The 19,681-nt window shown below is 43.9% G+C and overlaps 1 protein-coding gene across 3 annotated transcripts in view; it reads left to right on the top strand.

Annotated features, from left to right (window-relative positions):
- Ntm (neurotrimin) overlaps positions 1-19,681 on the top strand; it is a 421,851-nt gene that overhangs the window by 172,144 nt on the left and 230,026 nt on the right. The gene's annotated exons all lie outside the window — the stretch shown is intronic.

Here is a 19,681-nt window from a genome sequence, read left to right as displayed (position 1 = left end):
TTTTTCAAGATAACCAGTAAAACCAACTCTGTATTCAGGTAAAGCACCAGCAAGTCATCTCCGTAGTAGTACCCTGTGTGTCCTGTTGGCCTGCATGTCCTGTGTGGGCAGTATGGGCTGTTTGTCCTGTGTGGCCCCTGTGGCTTTTGTGGCTCAAGGCTGCATTTAGAGGGCAAAGGAAATGCAGTGGCAGAGTCAGCCTTCTGTGCAAAGGTTCTCAGTTCTTCAGTCCTTTCCCCCAGCTTTGGTTTTTCAGTCCCCGGTTATTTCTAGCCATTCCCATTTTCCTGTCTGGATCTAGCATGCAGAAGGTGCTGCGAGGCCACTAAAGGATGGAATTTGGACGAGAACCTGGTTGAAATGTGTGCCATCAAGCCCCTGTCACAGTGGCAGTTCTAATTGGCTGAGGTTGAGTCTTGAAATGTCACGGAAAGATTTATCTCCCAGAACAGGATCTCCCTCAACGAAGTCGGAATAGGCCACCAGATAATGGCTTGTTTGGGAAACAATGCACAGACTAAGGTGTCATTTTGTTTTAGAGTAAACTTGGCAGGCTGTTTGAAGCCAGGGGGCTGCTGGGAAGGGAACCCTTCTCTGACCTAGAGACAGGTTGGCTTTGAGGACCACAGGCCTTACAAGGACACTGGCTATATCGGTCTCTCAGGTCTGTCATAGCGCCACCGCTGTCCTTTGGGGACTGGCAGGCCTCAGACTCAGAAATCAGAGCTTATGAGGAAGCACAGATCCTCCATCAGACTCCTTTTATTCCTCCAGTCAGGATTAATTTTAGAGACAGTATTCCATGGGAACCAGATTTCCCTAGTCTTCTCTAAGGGTCTATGTGAAAAAATAAAATATAAAAAAATTAAAAATTAAAATATATATATATATATATATATACTTGCTTGCTTTTAAATTCTCTTGACATAAGTTGTTTGTCAATTTGCCAATTACTGTGTAAATCCAGAAGAAATAGAAAGGCACAGATCACTTTAGGTTACATAAATATAGTAAGACATATTTCTAGTTCAAATATAGTAGATTTAATTCATTATGACCTGAATGTGAAAATGATGTAAACGTGAGTTGATCCATGAGTAGATAAAGAAAATGAAATATATTTATTTAAAGAAATATTATTCACCCTTTAAAAAGGAATACATTTCCTTCTGTGTGGTTACATGCGTGAATCCTGATGACATTAAACTAAATGAATAAAATAAGCTGGTCACCGAAGGGCAAACACTAGATGCTTAAAGCTAACATGGCATCAACTAGGGGTATTTATAGAATCAAACATTACCATGCTGATCCTCAAAGGCTGGGGAGCGGCAAGAACAGCCAAGTCAACAAACTTCAGGTTCCAGCACACAGAAGATGTGAATCTCTACATTTGCTGTCCAGCGCTGTATCTGTTGCAGACACCGAAGGCTTACAGTTTCATTCAGTGCGTAGATCTCAGATTGCATTCTTACTACAATAAGATAAAAGGAAGTATGAAAATATAGAAACATTTTTGTAACAGTGAGACAGAGCAGTATTTTTAGCAGCTTAACTTTAAAGTTCCACTCTGGAGCTCCCTTCCAAGATGGAGCCCCAGGTTGATTTTCGCTTCTCTTAAGGTAGCCATGCAAGCTAGCTTTTATTGATGGCTTGATGTATGAGTTCCACTTTGAAGTAGAGCAACATTTCTCATAATCTTGGGACCAGCAGAGCTCTTGCCACCTCAAACCACACTGGATTTTCTGAGCTATTATTAGCCCAGGGAAGAAAGATAATTGCAATCTACTCAGAAATCTAAAAATAAGGTGTTTATTCATTTTCTGTAAAGAATTTTATTTTAGCATGTTGCCTTTTTTGAGAACGGTTTATGAGCGCCTAGATTAAAGCATGGCTCTTTCTTTCCTTCCCGCCCTTCATGGGAAGTCTCAAGCAAAAGTGGAACAGCCTACAGGCAGAAATCAGGAGAGGGGAAAGCTCAGCAATGCTCTTATTAATCTGTCTCAGAATGATTGAGAATTGGCCAAAAATCTAATTCTTCTCCTGCAAGAGGTAACCTTTATCTCGCTGGCATTTACCTGAAGTAAGGTAAATATTGATAGTGTTGGGAGGTACGTAATCAATGACACACTTTCATCATTTATTTTCCTTAAACCGTAGACACAATAGTATTGATTACCGCATACATTTCATGCTAAACAGCTGCATTAATCTGACTTAATGAGTATGTGTTATGGAAACAGCTGTACCATGTTCTCAGCAACTACCCTGCTTACGAAACACGTCTTTTCTTCATCTGTGACTTCTGCTTGATTCTAGCAGATCCTTTGACCACCGAACTTCTCTGTTAAGGGAAAATTAGTAAATATTTTAGGATGTACTGCACGGCGAATTGGTGTTACTCTGTCTCGGAAGCAGGGATGCAGCAACAGATGAATTGCACTAAAATAGTATGACTGAGACTCCTCAAAAATACCTACCTACTGAACCAATGAGTAGGTGGGCTTTGGACCAGTCACTGCATTTGCTGATCTCTAAGAGTGCCAGGGCTGGAGGAAGAAATCAAGCTGACTGTCACCACATGCCCAGAACTGCCGTGCCAATAGGAACCCGGATGGAGGACACGCAATGCCAGTGTTCATTATCCACACTTTGGCCCTGAGCTGTTAAAACTTCAGTCTTTGTCATCAGTCAATTTTATGGACTTGATAATTCATGCAAATCCACAGGGTGAACTGGTCTACTAGCCCTTTTGGAAAAGACCATGAAAAGAGAATTCTCTGTCGCCTATGAGATGCTGTTTGTGCTCTATTATTCTGCCCAGGGATAGACTTAGGTCAAGAAGATTTTCACGGTCAGCCTTCTCTCTGGTTCACAGTGATGATCTGAAATGTATATCTGTGCCCTCTTTACGAGAGGAAGGTTTCAGGAAAAGTATGGAGATCTTTGAAAGCCATGCCTCAGAATGAGATCAGCAGAAGGAAAGCCTCGGCAGCTGTCATTTGCGGACACTTCCTCTGTGAGCCAGGATCTTTGGTAGGGCGGTTAGATGGGAGGTTTGCAGGTAGCCTACCATGCCTAACCCAAACTTCAAAGACAGGAAAACTCCCATTTTCCAGAGGACATGGAGACTCCAAGAGACCAACCCTTTCTTCAGCCCCATCTCTTTTAAAGGTGACTGAGAAAGGAATTAAGCCCTGGTCTATTGTTCTCAAGTCAGAGCTCTGTGCTTATAGAAAAGCCTCTAACTAAGTTCATTGCTCATGTGACAATAGCTCACGCAAAATAAAACCATAACCACAGCAAGAGGCAGCTCTACGCCATTGCTCATAATATGCACAGGCTTACGGACAGTATCTGTTGATGTTGATAATTCCCTATTCTAAGACAGAGTAAGCACATGATTAAACCATTACTAAAAAAAAACAATGAACAGAGAATAAATAAAAATGACCGAAGACATCTTTTCTTGCCACGTGTGAGGGAAATCACTGTGTACCACCTCTCACCACTATCACCAACCCTGGTCCATCCACATAGGCTAAAACATATTTTGTTTATCCAACAATCCTACTTTAGACTCTGTTGTTGCCTTGCCCATGTAGACGCTGGTCCTTGAGAACTCTAAACCAGTGCTACGTTGTCTGGTGATGCTAGCTCAGGCCCCCAGAACCCGGCATACCAATTGGAGTGCTTTTTCATCATACACTCAGCACTTTAATAACACAGGACAGGTAGCACGGGGCTCAGCCCCAACAGAGCTTCGCAAGCCACCGCCGCCACAGCTTGCCTATGAGTTTCTGGGTGAGTGCCACTGGATGACCTGAGCAGTAGTCTCCGGCCTTTGCAGAAAATGAACTGCTTCTCCCAGCACACAAATATCTTGCTAATTAGCAATTAGCTATTAAGCGCAAAGGAAGGAATAGGAGCCTGGGATCTGAAATAGTCTCCTAAGAGATGTGGGGGGAAAATACTAGCAGCGCTTAATGGAAGCCAGATAGAAAGTGGCTTCATTTGGGTCCAATGTCTCAAGCCGTTTTCCTAAATGTTTGAGATTCAGCAGAGGACCCCAGTGCATTCTGCCAAGTGCTTTTCCCTTTAATTTTTAAATGCATTCAAATTTCAAGGGGAATTTAATCCGTATGTTTCTGGTTCTTTTACACTTAACTCATCAAAATGTTGTTCTTTAAGAGCTGTTTGATCTGTAAGGCTTATGAGCCTTTGTTATAAGCCTTTTCAAAACCTCTTTCCCTTTTTTGAGTCAGTAGATGGAATTGTGCCAATTCTGAATGGGATTTGAATAAAGAAAAGTCCAACTTTAGGATTAAATGTGGACCTCAAGGGTATCGGAACTGGCTCTGCAGAGGGGCACTTGACCCTTGCATGAGAGTCAGGCTACCCACATCACAGGGGCCCAGTGCAGAGAGTGAGGTATTAAGAGGCAACCCAGAGAGGAAGCCAATGTGATTCAGCGGCACACACTCAACCAGAAAACCTTAGCATTGGGTGCTGGCCAACTCTGCTTGCCCAGATATGGCGGTGACAATAGCCAGTACTCATGGACACTAGCTCTGCCACCACGGGCTCTCCTGGGCTCTTTGTGTGCTTCTTCATCTTGAATCTGCTCAGAACCTTAATGTAGGCGTACGGGTAGTAAAACACATAGAGAAGAGTTTATGATACGTAATCAGCGTGCCTGTGTTTGAATCCTACAACCATCATTTATAAGCCGTAGCTTATGAGTGAAGGTCTTTAACATTCCCTAGTGTGCTTTCAGTTCATGTCACTACCGGTTGCTGCTGCTGCTGCTGCTGCTAATTGCCATTATTGTCGCAATGAAAAAGTCACTGTCTAGTGATGTAACAGTCACTATAATTATAACAACAGACTTTGACTCCATTTTATAAATTATACCTACTAGATCTAAAATATCTTTGTTTTTCCTACCTTTTTCCATATGATAGATCTTCAAAAACTTGCAAACAGTTATGATGTCTTCTCTTTTCCAAGTATAATTACCAATTCCTCACAGGCCTGCTCCCTGAACTATGCTGTCCTGGTTACATTTCCCTGACACATTAAAACCGAGTGTGAAGTCCTAGACTGATTTAGATGAGGGGGAACAAGCATGAAGCACATTGTCTTCTACTTTATGTTCCTGTTACCATGACCAGATAGCCTATCTCCTTTCGGCCAGCCACATGAGAGCTTTTCATTAACCTGTGATGAATCTCAGCTGATGTAAAATCTTACATGAATTGTGTAAGGCAGTCTTCCATTTTTTATCTTTCTGAAGTTTTATTATTTTTATTAATTATTATTTTGAAATATAGTACTTTCTCAAGTTAACAAAAAGTGGTATGGGATTAATGGGGGCGATGCTTTTGCTACAATGTGTTTTGATGTTAAACGCAGGAATGGTCAAAATAGAAGAGTTTCTTGCTGTCCTGTTCATGTATTATTTAAATTCCTAGCTCCCAAATTCTAAGCCTTCAGTTCCTCTTCCTGAAGAGTGATTGTGAGGCTCAGGTAAGTTTCATCATGAGCCCATGCTGGAGATAATCAATGGTCTCAGCTCTCCCATTGGGCAAGCAACTAGGAGCAAGCCTCCAGCCTGCATGAGACATCTTTTAATTTGCCAAGTGACTAAATGTGCAGTCACTGCAGAAGGCTTCCCCCAGCTGTGCCCACATGGCCCACTCAGCTGGATTGCTTTTCAAAGAGCAGACAGGCTTATCCTGATACCAAAGTCCCATGCCAAAAAGATCATAGCTGGGTGTGAACACTTCTACACAATCCCCAGAAGCCAAGAGTGGACATCTCCGCTTGACAAAGGCAGTTCCCATCCTTCAGTTCAATGTGCAGCTCTGCCTGCTGCTGGACAGTGCTCTAAACTGCCTGGACCCAGGGGTGAGTGTCGGGCCCACTGATGGTGCTCGCCATCTGTCTACTTACCTGCTTCTACCTGAATTTCATCTCCATATTCCCAATGGGCTCTATGGAGCCTTTTCAGCTTCACTGACCTCTTCAGTCTGTGAGCTGGGCCGTCTCAGCAGGTTTGTGTTTAACCTCAGAGCTTTTCAAATGCATCTCCGTGGAACTTTCTTCTCGTGCTAGCAGCCGTTAGTTCGGATTTTAATCTCGGAAAACTGTGAAATGTACTTGTTTCATAGGATGTTTTTTTCCGAGTGCTTGCGTGGAGATCTGATGGTTGGGCAGTTTATGGTAAGAGGAAATGAGGAGAATTGATTAAGGGACAGCACCTGTGCTCCTGGCACATACCAAGCCCGATTCCAGATAAAGGAACAGTATAAACCTTGAAGGCAAATCTTGCTGTTTTCTGCCCAGGCCCAAGGACTGTTTGATGTCACAGAAGGAGAAGATTCATGGAAAGGAAGTCACTTATACCTGGTAAAGAATATATAAGTAGATGCTAAAGGGTTTGGCATGAGCTATAAACGCTGTGGTCACTAAAGTGAGAGTTCACTGTCAACCAGAATATTCCAGAAGGTGAGGATAAACCTAGGCTTCTCAGCTTAATAGGGTTTAGATCATTGCAAGAAAATGTGTCATTTTGAAATGGCAATATGGCATTGGGAAAATACACACACACACACACACACCAGGGAAGCAGTAAATCAACAATCATTCCTCATTCAATTATTTTTTCCCTTTTTATTTCTCCAACCCAGCCATGCCTGTTCCTGTGCAGGGGATGGAATTGGGAACTTGTGTGTGGTAGGTAAGGATTCTATCATTGAATCATGCAGGCAAGGATTCCACTCTTGAGCCACATAGGGAGGGATTCCCCCATTGAGCAGCATAGATGAGGAGTCTCCCATCAAATGACATAGGGAAGGATTCCACCACCCACCCACACTGAATTCCATCACAGATAAAGATTCTATCATTGAGCTGCACAGGTAAGCACTGCAGCATTGAACTGCATGGGCGAGGATTCCGCCAGTGAACTATGTCACTTTCAATTTTGTTTAGTCCGTGGTGATTTTTTCCAAGTTGCCCAGACTAGCCTTGAATTCACTGTGCAAACCAGGCAGGCTTGAACTTGAGGTCCTCCTTTTACAGCCTCCTAATAGCTAGAAGTAAAGGTGTGGATCACAACAGCCACCTCTTGACTGGCTGGTAATAAAAAGAAAACTGCATGGCTCCTGATTCCAGACTCGATGGTTACTGGCTACAACCTACTACAAAGCCGTATGGAGTTGTTTTTAGCTATAGGAGCATGTGCCTGAAATGTTATCGAAAATAGCAACAGCCTTCAGAACTGTGTGCAGCAATATAGTGACCGGCACACAGGGTGAAAATCATCTCAGCTCTATTTGTGTGCTCTACCCTCTTTGCCCATCACAGTTGCTGTCTAGCAAAGATGGGGTCGTACGTGCCACCCTCAGGAGAGCTCAGCCACAAAGGCATTTCTCCAATTGTAAGAGCCCTCCTCTCTGCTCAGACTGCTGCCCACCTGGGTGGTGACCCATCAGACCCTTTGCCTGCTCAGCCTGTCATCTTCTTCTGTCCAGTGAGCCTACGTCTCTTCCCAGGCAGTGTTCTATCCCACAGGCATCCTAAGAGCTTTGGGACCACTCCCCTGTCCCTGAGCTACTTGCTCACTAAATCAGCTACCCTCCGTTTTTAGGCTTCCAGGTCTATAAACTTAGTTCTTTCTCCAGTGTAGCACATTAGATTTGATTTGTTCTCAGCACCATCCCTCCCCTCTCTCACTCCTACAGCTTTGTCCCTCTTTATTCTCTTCCCCATCATCCAGCCCACAGACAGAAACCCATAGCTTCCCCCACCATCATAAGCATCCTGCCCTCCTTACCCCACTGTCCTTGTTCATACTTTGAGTAAAATGCAACCCAGAAAGAAAAATCATATCTTTATAACTTAGAGTAGTTGGTGTTGAAGAAAACTTAACTTGGGCTTCTTACTGGTTCCTTCTTGAACCCATAACTTCTGACCTAACGTAGAAACAAAAGGCTGGCAAGTCAGTTACCAAGTCTCTGTCTCCTGTCTTGCAGGGTGGTGTTATTTAGTCTTATTGATTCTATTCAACCCCTGCATTCCTGATTTTTCTACCTTGTTCCATTGACCTTGTCTATAAATTACACATTTTACTTCACACAAATCCTTTTTAGTTCTTGGCATGAAGATTTTCTTAAGCAGGCTTTTACTGATATTTGTACCTTTTATAGCTATCTGTCCTTCCCAATTGTAACACATGCCATTTTTGTGTTATTTTTAAACTTATTCTTTGACTTTACTCCATAAGGTTTGTGAATATTTTGTATATTTCTACAAAATTTATATTTTAGCAGATTTTCAATAAAGCTTTTTATTGTTGTTGTTCTTTTGTGTTTTCAAGATAGAGATTCTCTGTATAGTTCCAGCTGTCCTTGAACTCACTCTGTAGAAGAGGCTGGCCTTGAACTCAGAGAGTCGCCTGCCTCTGCCTCCCAAATTCTGGGGTTAAAGGCGTGTGCCACCACAGTCCTGCATCTATTTTTCTGTTTATTAGGTATATAATTCAGCTACTTGTGAGAGTTATACAGGAAGATAGAAGTTTCAAGGCCTGCTTGGCTACACAGCAAGTTCAAGGCCAGTCTGAACAACTTTTGTGAGTCCATGTCTCAAAACTCTGTCATTCACTGATAGACTACTTGTGTAGCTTTGGCATGGCCCTAGGTTCTGGATTTTTAAGAAGGAAGGAAGGATACAATTAAACAAGCAAAAAGAAAATATTTGTAGGAATGTTGGGTAAGTGAATGAATTAGTGAAGAAACATGACACCTTGGCATCATTAAACACAGTGCTCTCAGGACCTCCTGCCACCATAGCTGTGAGCTGATGTCTCTGTAAACAGAAATTATTCTCTTTCCTGGAGCTGGTTTTAATGTTGACCTCTTCTTGTGCACTCTCCAGAGAAGGCCAGTTTGTAGTTTCTTTTTATCTTTTAGATATCTGCAGTATCTGAATACCTACTATTTATCTTCAGCAACTAAATACCATTAATATATTTTGTATTTGAGGTTTTTTGCTTGAGTTGTTTCCTAATTTCTATGTCTTCCTTTATATCCATACTCAGTTCTCAAACGTCACTATACTAGGTATGACATTCCAGCCCATAGTTCACTTTGTCCCACTACTCCTTAGAAATGGTGCCCACCAAGATGCCCACAGCTCTGATGTAGTCCCTAGAAAGGCTTTGAAGATGTTCACCTGACCTCTCAGGTCACTTAACTGCTTTCCTTTGATTTCTGAAACACGGTTCTGACTGTCTGTGTCTATCTGGTTGTTTGCCATTGGGAATGTGTGTCCCCTGTGACAATCAAGAGCTGGTTTTCCTTGTCAAGTCCATCTTCCCCAATGACTTGTGTATACCAATGCCTCTACAGTTCACAACTCAAGCTTGCCTTGTCTCCTGACCCTGAATCATGGTACAGTCCTCAGTCTATCCCTACCCAGTGATGCAAAAATGCAGTAAGTTTAGTAGGTTTAGCTCAGTTCCATTGTCTTTTCTCCAGTCTTACTTTTTAGTGACCCTTCATGCGGAGGATGAAGATAAGAGACAGGTTAGCATCCCAAATGATCATTTCGACTCCCCAAATCCTGGCCTCCCTGTTGAACATTTCCTTCCATGGTGTCAGCTCTTTAATTCTAGATACTCTGATCTTCCATTGGAATTATTATTGTAATTACGGATCTCTAACTGTCCTTGTACCTTAGGCTGTTCCTGACCCCAATCATTCTGTATAATGCCGCCAAACCCTTCAAATAGAAACATGGTTCTATCTTTCCTCTTTACAGCTTTTCATTGGTTCTCCTATTTGAATAGGACAAAAGCCTATGTCCTTAACTTGAATTAGGAGACCTTAAGCTTTCCATCTCTTAGTATCCCATGTTTTTCATGGTTACATTAAACTATTTATTTACCCTGTCCCTTCCAGCATGTTGTTCATGACCCACATTGCACTCTGGCAATGATAAACACATTCCCCTTTCCTCCTGTGACTCCTCCCTTTTCTAGAACTTGGCACATGCTGGTTCCTTGACCTGAGGCAGTTACGAGAAGGTTTATTTTAGTAACTGTCATGATTGGATTAAGAAACATCTCTACAATTAAGGAGGCACACCTTGGGAAGGGGCAGGGTAGATAAATAGATGAAAGTAACCATGGTAAACATGGGATACCAAGAGATGCATAAGAGTACTTCCAGAAAGGTTTAGCTGAGGAGAAAATACATATCCTAAATATTTTGGGGGCCATCACTTGAGTTGATGTGTTGACCTGAATAAATGAGAAAACCCTCTGAGAACCCACATTACCATATCTCTGCTTCCTAATTTGCTGAGATATGAACAAGTTTCTATATCACAGATGGGAGCCTGTTTTCTCTGCCCACTGTGGACTCTGTACTCAGATCCAAAACAAACGGTCTCTCCCTTACGTTGATTCTTGTTGGGTGTTTTGTCACAACAATGACTTCTGAGCCCACAGAACATAGTTCTTGGGGAAGCACAGCGAACTAAGTTCATTTTGGCAGCTAATTCTTCCACCAGGCAATCGAGTTCCCCAGTTCATCCAGCAGATGCTGGGGCCAGCCCTCTCCCTTTCCTTTATCTAAAATGCCATCCTCCTGGCTTCACAGCAAACCTTCACTATCAACTATTCTAGGATACCTTTCCTTAACACACACACATCTACACACACAAACAATTGCGCGCGCGCACACACACACACACACACACACACACACACACACACACACACACCACTACCACCACCACCACCGCTATCATGGTCCAAACACACACATTCACATATATACTCTCTCTTTAGACATCACTTTGAATCCTGAAGTTCTTCCTTCCTAGCAACTTCTTTGAGTCAAAAGATATGATGAAAGTCTTGCCTGTGAAAATCATAGTAATTGATCAAACCTTTTTATTTATCTGTGTCAGCAAAAATGCCATGGTCTGTGAGGGCAGGAACAGTGTGGTTCATAGTTCTTTTCTATTAATAACCAGCACTGCTCCTGGATTATGATTATAAAACTGTGGTCAACCCCCAACCTCCACGCCTCATGTTTGTCGACTGACTGCCTGGATAAAATGAGAACAATGAATTGTAAGGTTAGATTGTCCAGTTCTATACATTGCTCTTTTCCTAGTTAATCATGGTTTCTTCGTCTTAGAAAGCTATGACTAACCTGCTGATACCACACAGGAAACACTAGCTCTTCTCAGCAGCTGTGGGGTATGCTGTCCCTGGATATTCTAATGTCTTCCTATCATATATTCTATTATCATGGGTTCCAACCCTTAAAAACCCTTGTCTCTCCCTTTAGGAAGATCCAAAGAGTGAATCTGAGTGGCATATATGTTAAGGATGAGGCTAGACGAGAGTGAGGAGAACTACGTGGCAAGAATTTCACAGTCCATTGAGGACACTGGACTCTAGGTGTTGGTAAATAGAAGCCCCTTTCAATAGAAGAACAGCAGGCATTCCTTCCCCTTTTATTATGATGATTATTATTATTTTTGTGGTTCCCATGGAAACAACGGGAGCTAGAGAAGAGAAAAGTCAAGGAGGTTAGAGCCATGAGACAGCCCCAGTATGCTTAAGAAGACTGTGTCTGTGTGTGTCCCTGTGTGTGTACACGTATACGCTGCTGGGCCAGGGGAAATTGGGATGTTTATTCATGGCATTTGTTATAATAGGGCTCAACAAGGAGGCAACTCTCAGCGTTTAGCAATTAGGGAGTCTTTGTAATGACAGCTCCATCAGATTAATAGCGGAGGGAGGGAATCAGAGATGTAGACATCCTGAAGGCGAGCTAGGGGAGCTACAGAGGAGAGGGTGGAGCTCAGCCGCCGAGTGTGCACCCTCGGTTCCCTCTTGTCTCCCCAGGGGGATCTCTTTGGATGCCTCCCATAAGATTTCAGTGTGGTGGGGCTGCCTCCAAGGCTGGGAATGCAGAAAGCTTCCCTGACGCGCTCTCCTCAGCTTCTCCCTGCCTTTCACTGTCTTCACACAATCTTGCCATATCGCGTGTGTCCTGTGGCTCTGACGACTGGCCTGCTTCAACCTCAGTTTCCTTGCCACCCCAGCGTTTAAGCACTAGGCTCTATGTGGGACACCTCAGCCACAAAGGCAAAGAAACAGGCCTGGAGGCCCTGAACTGAGAAGGAGTTCATCATGATCGGCAAATGAACTGCCAGTACAAAGACAATAACCCAAAAGGGCATCCAGGACAGACACAGTGGCTTGTCCCAACCACTGTTTCTACTTCAGTAATGTGCACTGGCATTTCGAAAGTTGAAGACTTCATTCCTACTGTTCCTTGTCCGAGACAACTGCTTCTTAACCCTGGGCTGGCACGTGTCACTCACAAATGTCACAACAGCTCCTGTGAACACTCAGGGCAATCTGAGAGTCCATATGTCAAAAAGTGGAGAACTCCCACCAACCTGGATTTCTATTATAAAAAAAAATAGATGGAGAAAGTCTACCCACGCAGCCTTTTCTACTGAGCCAGGTGTCCCATTACATCAAGAGCCCCAAAGACTCTCCTTTTGTGTTAGCCTTAGTAATGTTGTTCCCTATTCACAGTGCTCGCCACTACCATAACATGCACAATATGCCGCCAGACAGTGGAGGAGGTGAACGTTGCCTCCTAGTCCCCAATTGCCATGTCAGTCTCCTTAATCTGCCACAACTCCTCTCTGACATATTGATCAAGCCCGAGTGACAGATTCTGCCTGACAGACCCTTCCTCGCCTCAAGGCTGCTACCCCTGACTGGCTTCTTATACTTGCTAGGCTTAGTTTTGCCTCAAATGATTTTTTTTCCCTATCTTTTTGACCAGCAATCTTTGATTGCAAGAAGCCACTCAGTTAGACATTACCGGAGTAACAGAGTGTGTTGTAATTGGCCGGGAATCGGTCTTGAAATGTCAGGGAAGGATTTATTTCCCAGCGCTACCTCTCTAGGTGCTAATTTTGCTATAGGCTTCTGGGTAATGGTTCCCGCTCACAATGGGCAAGAGTTCCTAATCAGAATCCAGGGCTGTAATTGGGTTGAAGGGATTTTAAATCATTAAAGTTGCATTTAGAAGGGGAATAGAAATAGAACCCCAAGATTGAATGACTCACTTAGTATTTAATGGGAGAGCCATGGAGTATTACTTATAATATTCTCTTAATGACCTTACAAGCAATGCGCCTCCCCCCACCCTCCAGGGCCTGGTCACAAGGCACACTTCTTGCCGTCTTCTGTCCACCACTCTGGAGCTATTAATTACTGACCCATCAAGGAGTGACAGGCTCTGCGCTGTTAACAGAGGCCCTGATTTCTTTCCCCACTCTCTGCTCACTCTCCATCCTCCTGCTGCTGCCTCGTGTGAGGACCTGCCAGGAAGGGGGCTGACATTTTCTATCCCATTAATCATGATGCAGATTTTGGAAAGCCCAGCTCACCATGAGAGCCACGGGGTGACAGAGAGTATTGGGGAGGGCGTGGAGGATGAGACTTTGGGAAGGGGCTATGAGGATTGACTCTCCTGTAGACTTCACTGGCTGTGTTCTGCTGCGTCCACCTGCTTAGGGATGGGCCACCTCACCTGACCTCCACGGTTAGTTTAGTTCCTTGCTACTCTATCTCCAGATTGCTGGGTGTGGTGGTTAATCTTCATCCTCAACTTGATTAGCCTGAGAAGCACCTAGGTGATTAAGAAATCACTCTTCTGGGTGTGTCCATGAGGGCATTCACAGGAAAGACTAAAGGGGGAAAAATCCTCCCTGAATGTTGATGGGGTCCTACTACAAGCGAGGAGTCCAGAGGATAAAAGGAGAAAATGAGAATGACAGCTAGAGAAGACATGCTTTCTATTTCTTGGCCAGTTGATTGAGCTCTGCACACACACATACACACACACACACACACACACACACACACACACACACACACACTGCCCACTGTGATAGACTGAACCCTCTACAGCCATGATTAAAATGGATTCTCCTAGGAAAGTGACTCAGCCTATAAAGCACTTGCCAAGCAAATGAGATCCTGAGTTTAAATTCCCAGAGCTCACATAAAGCTGGGCCCAGGGTGCCTATCAAGAGATGGAGGGCAGGACGGGAGAATCCCTGAGAAGGCTGCTCTCCAGCTAGCCTAGTGTGCTCAGCAGAAAACAGCAAAGAGACTCTGTCTCCAACAAGGTAGAAGGTGAGGACAAACAACCAAGGTTGACCTCCGCAGGCATGCCATGGAAGAAGGGTGCCCATACTCACAGATGAGCACACATGCATGTATGCATGCATAGTAATACAAAGCCTAACACCCTGGGTTTATACACAATATGTTTCTAGAACTACAGTGCAGATGATAGAGGGGCAAGAACTGACTTCATGCAGGCCCTGCTTGACTTAAGTCCTGGGATCGTAAGCGTGCTGTTCTCTGACTTGTGACAGTGGGAGCTTCCCTTACTGTGATTGTGCACAGGGGTCACAACCCAGATCTGTGACTTTGCTTCAGGTAACATGCAGCACCAGCATTTATTCTGGAATCTTCAAATAGAAGCCAAGGTTCTTATAAAGCTGCGTTTCTTAGGGTGTGGCAATAGAAAACTACCCAAGGCATATACATCTATTTAGAGATGACCTAAGTCTTCGGAAAGAGGGAAGAGCCTGCATGTGTACTGTTCATATCATTGTCTGGGGCATTCATCCCAGGACCACAGTTTGGAAGCCTGATGTTTAAACGTTGCTTGTTTCGTTTGGGGTACTGATGAGAACTTCCCTCCACAAAGAAACCAACGGGAAAAGTATTTAGGGGTGCCTCCAGCTGAGGATATGCTAGCTTGTCTGGTAGAGCAGGCTTATATTCTCAGCAGTGAGCGTGCCGAGGTAGTAGCATCACAAGTTTGAGAACAACCTGGACTATGTAATGAGACCCTGTGTCAAGAGGGAAAACAGGGAAGAAGGGAATGAAGGGAGGAGGTGGACAGGAGTCTGCCTTCTAAGCCGTTTTGACCTCCACACAGTAGCACAGGTTCTATGACAAACTATCAGTTTGTTTCTGTCCAATTAATGCAAACAAGGACGTGGAAAATGCCTTATTATAAGATTTTCTATTATTACTATCCATTCAGTCCTCTAGAAAGGTGGCGTGATTGGGGAAGTTAAAACAGCTAGGATAGTCTTTAATTATGAGGTGTTGACTGGCTTAAATTTAGTAACTGAAAACATCAGTAGTTCTATTGATGGTTAACTAAAAATTACAAATGATAAATGCCGGCTTCATGCAAATCAAAGCGGAAACTGTGAGATGCTGTCCGTAGAAGAACATGCTGTGCTTTGTGCAGTGAGCTCGCTCGCCACAAAATTGGGACACAAAAGCTACCAGTGTCTCCAGGGCAGGAAGGCGCTCCCTTCCAGTGGAGACTGGTGTGTGACAGACCTTTGGCGCAGCAACCTTATCATTTGCTTGAGAATCCCGACACTTCTCATGCCTGCTTTTGTTGGGAAGAGTTCACCTACATGCCTTGTGAAAGCAAGCATCAGCAACCTCCTTCCGGGGCTGCGGTTGGTATTTACACACATGCTAGCACTGCTGAGCCAGTGTCCTAGGCAACACATCTCAGGTGGTCCTGATGGTAGCGCTTTCCAGTCTCTACTGTCTTTTGCTTTCACTTTGACTTCTCAGTATTTAATTACCATTCCAGGCAGACCTGGTCTCATAGCCTTCTAAGGACCTCTTGCCCTTTGGGCAAATGTAAACCCTCAAGTGCAAAAGTTGATGACTCTACAGCATTTTCGTGCAAATTTCCCCAAGAGTTACATCTTCAAAAAGTGCTCATGGTTTGCCATGTAAAAGAGCCTAGATTTTGCTCTCCATGTCACCTTGGCCGGACACTCTAGAGCTGAAGGAACTGTGTCAACTCATATACAGCTTGCTTCCTCTACAACAGCTTGAGCTGTTTTGATCACAGCCAGAAGCAATGTGCAAGGACTCTACTCAATATTCACGCGAACATTACGTTCGTGTTTGATTAGGGATGATCAGCAATGTCTTCTGCTTGTAAACAGCAGCGGGGCTCCCTGGATGCCGGGTCAGGGGCCTTCGCTGTTACAGCTGGAAGATTCTGCGCTTATCTTCTGTGGCCACCTGTTTCTTAGAGATCGTGTCTTAATTAACTCGTGTTATCGAAAACTGAAATTGTAGCAACACGACAAAATCAAATTGTAATGAAAGATAGGGAGAAAGAAGCAACTCTGCTGACCAGAGTGGGGAGCCTGGAAGTCTCAGGGGGTGGTGCGGTGGAGGAGAGGGGATTGGCTGGAGGCTTGCTAGAGGCTGTGTACTGAATTTCAGAAGAATAAAACCATACACTGTTGCGAGGGAATGGATCTAAAGTGCTTCTAAGCCGGTGGTGCCCAAATCTTTTTATGTTCATAAAAACCAAGTTATTTTAACTGATGAAATCAGCCTATGTGGATATTTTCTTAATCTACCTTAATTTCATTTTTTAAGTGTTGATTAAAGTGTTAATTCCATGCCCTCCTACAAGCACACAATACATAGATAGCCTGAAGTGTTTCTCCCCCAAGGTCCTCAGTTTTGAAATTCAGGAGTGAATGATGAGCCAATTTGCCTCAAGTATGTTATCAGTTGACATTCGTAAACACTAGTCACTCAAGCTCCAGACTTCCTTCAGCCTGTGCATTGCCTCCAATGTTAAATCCAGCAGGCCTAATGAACAGGCCTGTTGCTCTCGGGATAAGTGGCTGAAATCCATGCAACATTCCATGCCATCTTGCAAATGATTTTCTGGGCATAGTCAGCCTCTGCTTTTCCACACAGGGGAAATGTTGGAGACAATGGGCTCACTGCACCTGTCTACATTCCTATACCAAAACAGTCAGGTGCCTAACCCTGCCCAGCCTTACTGGTTCCTCCCCAAAACTTCCAATCTTGCCTACCTAATCCTCTACCTAATTCTTTTCCATTTTCTCCAAAAGTGGATCAACTTTTCCTGTTGGTGTTCACCAACATTTAAGTCAATCTTTCTTTTTTTAAGAAAATTATTATTTTTATTTTATATGCATTGGCGTTTTGCCTGTGTGTCTATCTGTGTGAGGGTATCAGATCTTGGAGTTATAGATAGTGCAGTGTGAGTGACAGAAATTGAACCCAGGTCCTCTGGAAGAGGACCATCTCTCCAGCCTACCAGTCTTTTTATATAGATGTGATAACTACATATCCTTGAATTCCAAGGAAGGTAACTCTCTCTTTCTACTGCCTGTGCTGACAGAGCCTTAGGGCACTAAAAGGAGTGTTTCACTGAAATACACCTGGTTAATAACCACACCTCCTTGCTTCCTCGCTGCCACTCCTGGAAGCAATCTATTGCCTAACAGAGTTTGTTTAGTACCTTGTGCAAGATTGATCGGCATGACTGATAAAATATGCGCTTCGTGTTGTTTTTCTGAGTGGAGATTGATTTGGAGGCTGGTTAGCTAAGCATCCACAGGATCTGTCCCTGGCAGAAGAATAATCAAGTCAGAGGGGAGTGCAGACCCAGACAGTCGAAGGTTCAGTTAGCATATGCAAGCCCCCAGTGAGCTATGCCACCAGCACCTGCTTCAAGCATGATTGAATTGCTGTATCTGGAACCATAAGTGACGGTGTGAGCTAGCCTTTCTTATTAACTTCTTAGACACCCTGTGCCTCTTTTCTTCTGTGCTAGGGGCATTTGGCCACGAAGAGTCTCAAAGGACTGCTTTAACAGAAACACAACTTCTGACCATGGGCTGTCATTTGATGTTGTTTGGGGATTTCTGTGTTGTCTGTTCTCTCATTGCTGAGGGAATCTTCTTTCTTTTCTCTGAGCACACTCCATACACATAAACACACACACACACACACACACACACACACACACTCCACATTCTCAGCCCTGTTGAGATGTGTGAGGTGAGCTATCAGCCATGAGTTAATGATGAGTCTCACCTTCAGATTTTACAAAATGGAATTCTGTCCGGATGGTGAAGGTAGACTTCTGCATAGAAGCAGTAGAGAGGAATGTGACAGCTTTTTCAGTCCAGTTATCAAAGCATTTGCAGTTCAAAGCAGGTGAAACCATAATGTAATCCCAGCACTGAATGTTCATTTGTATCTGAGTGTTTCAATAAATAAAATGGTGGGGGAAATGAAAGCAGACCTGTTGTCTCCAACCCACTAAATTTAATATCCAGGCTATTGACTGACAGCTTTTTATCACCATAATTAGTATGGATTGTTCCTGAGGCCATTGATCAGCCTTCCTCCCTCTATGGACTTGAGTTGCTGTTTTCTTTCTCTCTGGCCCTCCCCACCCTTTTATTTCAATATTGATCTTGACAGTGGTGTTCCACCCTGGAGAGATTGCTCAGTCAGACAAAAGAAAACTCAGGGTGACATCACTCTTCTCTGCTGCCCTGTTGCCCTGTGACCGGATGCCTTGGCACTGGCGGCCTTCTGCTCCTTTGTTCTGCACGCATGACCACTGTCTCTCCTCCAGGTAAAGCTACACTGAGTCACTCATGAAGCCTGTGTTCAGTGAGCACCTGTCCAGTAAATGAATATCCCTATTTACTGTGACCAGGCATCGTAACGGAATAGGATAGTCTAAAGAACTCAGCTCTGTACACATTGGGATAGGCACGGTTGTGGTGCACTCAGTTCTATATGGCACTGACTAGAAACCTAAAGCCTTACTTCTTCTCGACCCCTTCTGCCAGTCTGATGCTGCCACCTTCTTACCCTGTCTGTGTCTCTGTCACCAGGAATATAACCACATTCCTTACTGTCTCATGCCTTAACTATACCAGTGATTTACTATCTCAACTGCCCCCAATCCTGTCTTGTTAAGCCCAACCTTCCATCCTCAAATCCTGAACACAACAGCAGGAGAGATTATGTAAAAATACATAATGGATGTTTGTGTCTGAGCTGCTTGACGTAGCACCTGACGCTCTGTTTCAACTTCTCTTTCCCAGCTCTTGGCACTGCTCTGGTGTTTAGCACTCCAAGAAGATAAACTTGCCCATTGTTTCCTTTACTCCTCATCTGTAGTGTGTGTGTGTGTTTGTGTGTGTGTGCCTGTGTATGCCTGTGTGTGCCTGTGTGTGTATTTAAGAGAGAGAACAATAAATAGAGAGAGAAAAACATGTGGTGTGTTTGAGTATGTTGAGTGTAGGGTTGAATGTATGTATATGAGTATGTGTTGTGTGACTGTGTGTGTGTGTGTGTTTTAAACCTATAATGCTTTCCATTCCTTTTCCCCTTGAATTCTCTTACTTCTCCTCCAGGAAATAGTTCCAAGAACATTCTTCTGAGATTTTGATATAGGCTGCTTCTCCCAGTGGGCAGAGGAGGTGGGCAGATGTCCTTTCAGATGAAGAACTAGTAAGGTATCTATTATGTTTGGAGGATGCTTCACAAAGGGCTACATTCTAGAAACTCTGCCCATTGCAGAGATACTGAGAAACGGTAGAACCCTCAAGAGGTGGAGCCTAATGGAAGGCAATTAAGCCATTGGGTTACTACTCTTAGACAGGATTAATGCAGACCTTACATAATGAGTTAGTTCTCTTGCGAGTGGATTGTTATAAAGTG

This window comes from Arvicola amphibius, chromosome 3 (genome assembly GCF_903992535.2).
Source record: "Arvicola amphibius chromosome 3, mArvAmp1.2, whole genome shotgun sequence".
Lineage (NCBI taxonomy): Eukaryota > Metazoa > Chordata > Mammalia > Rodentia > Cricetidae > Arvicola > Arvicola amphibius.
Note: the sequence above shows the minus strand (reverse complement) of the source record. Positions and strands in the feature narration are given on the sequence as shown.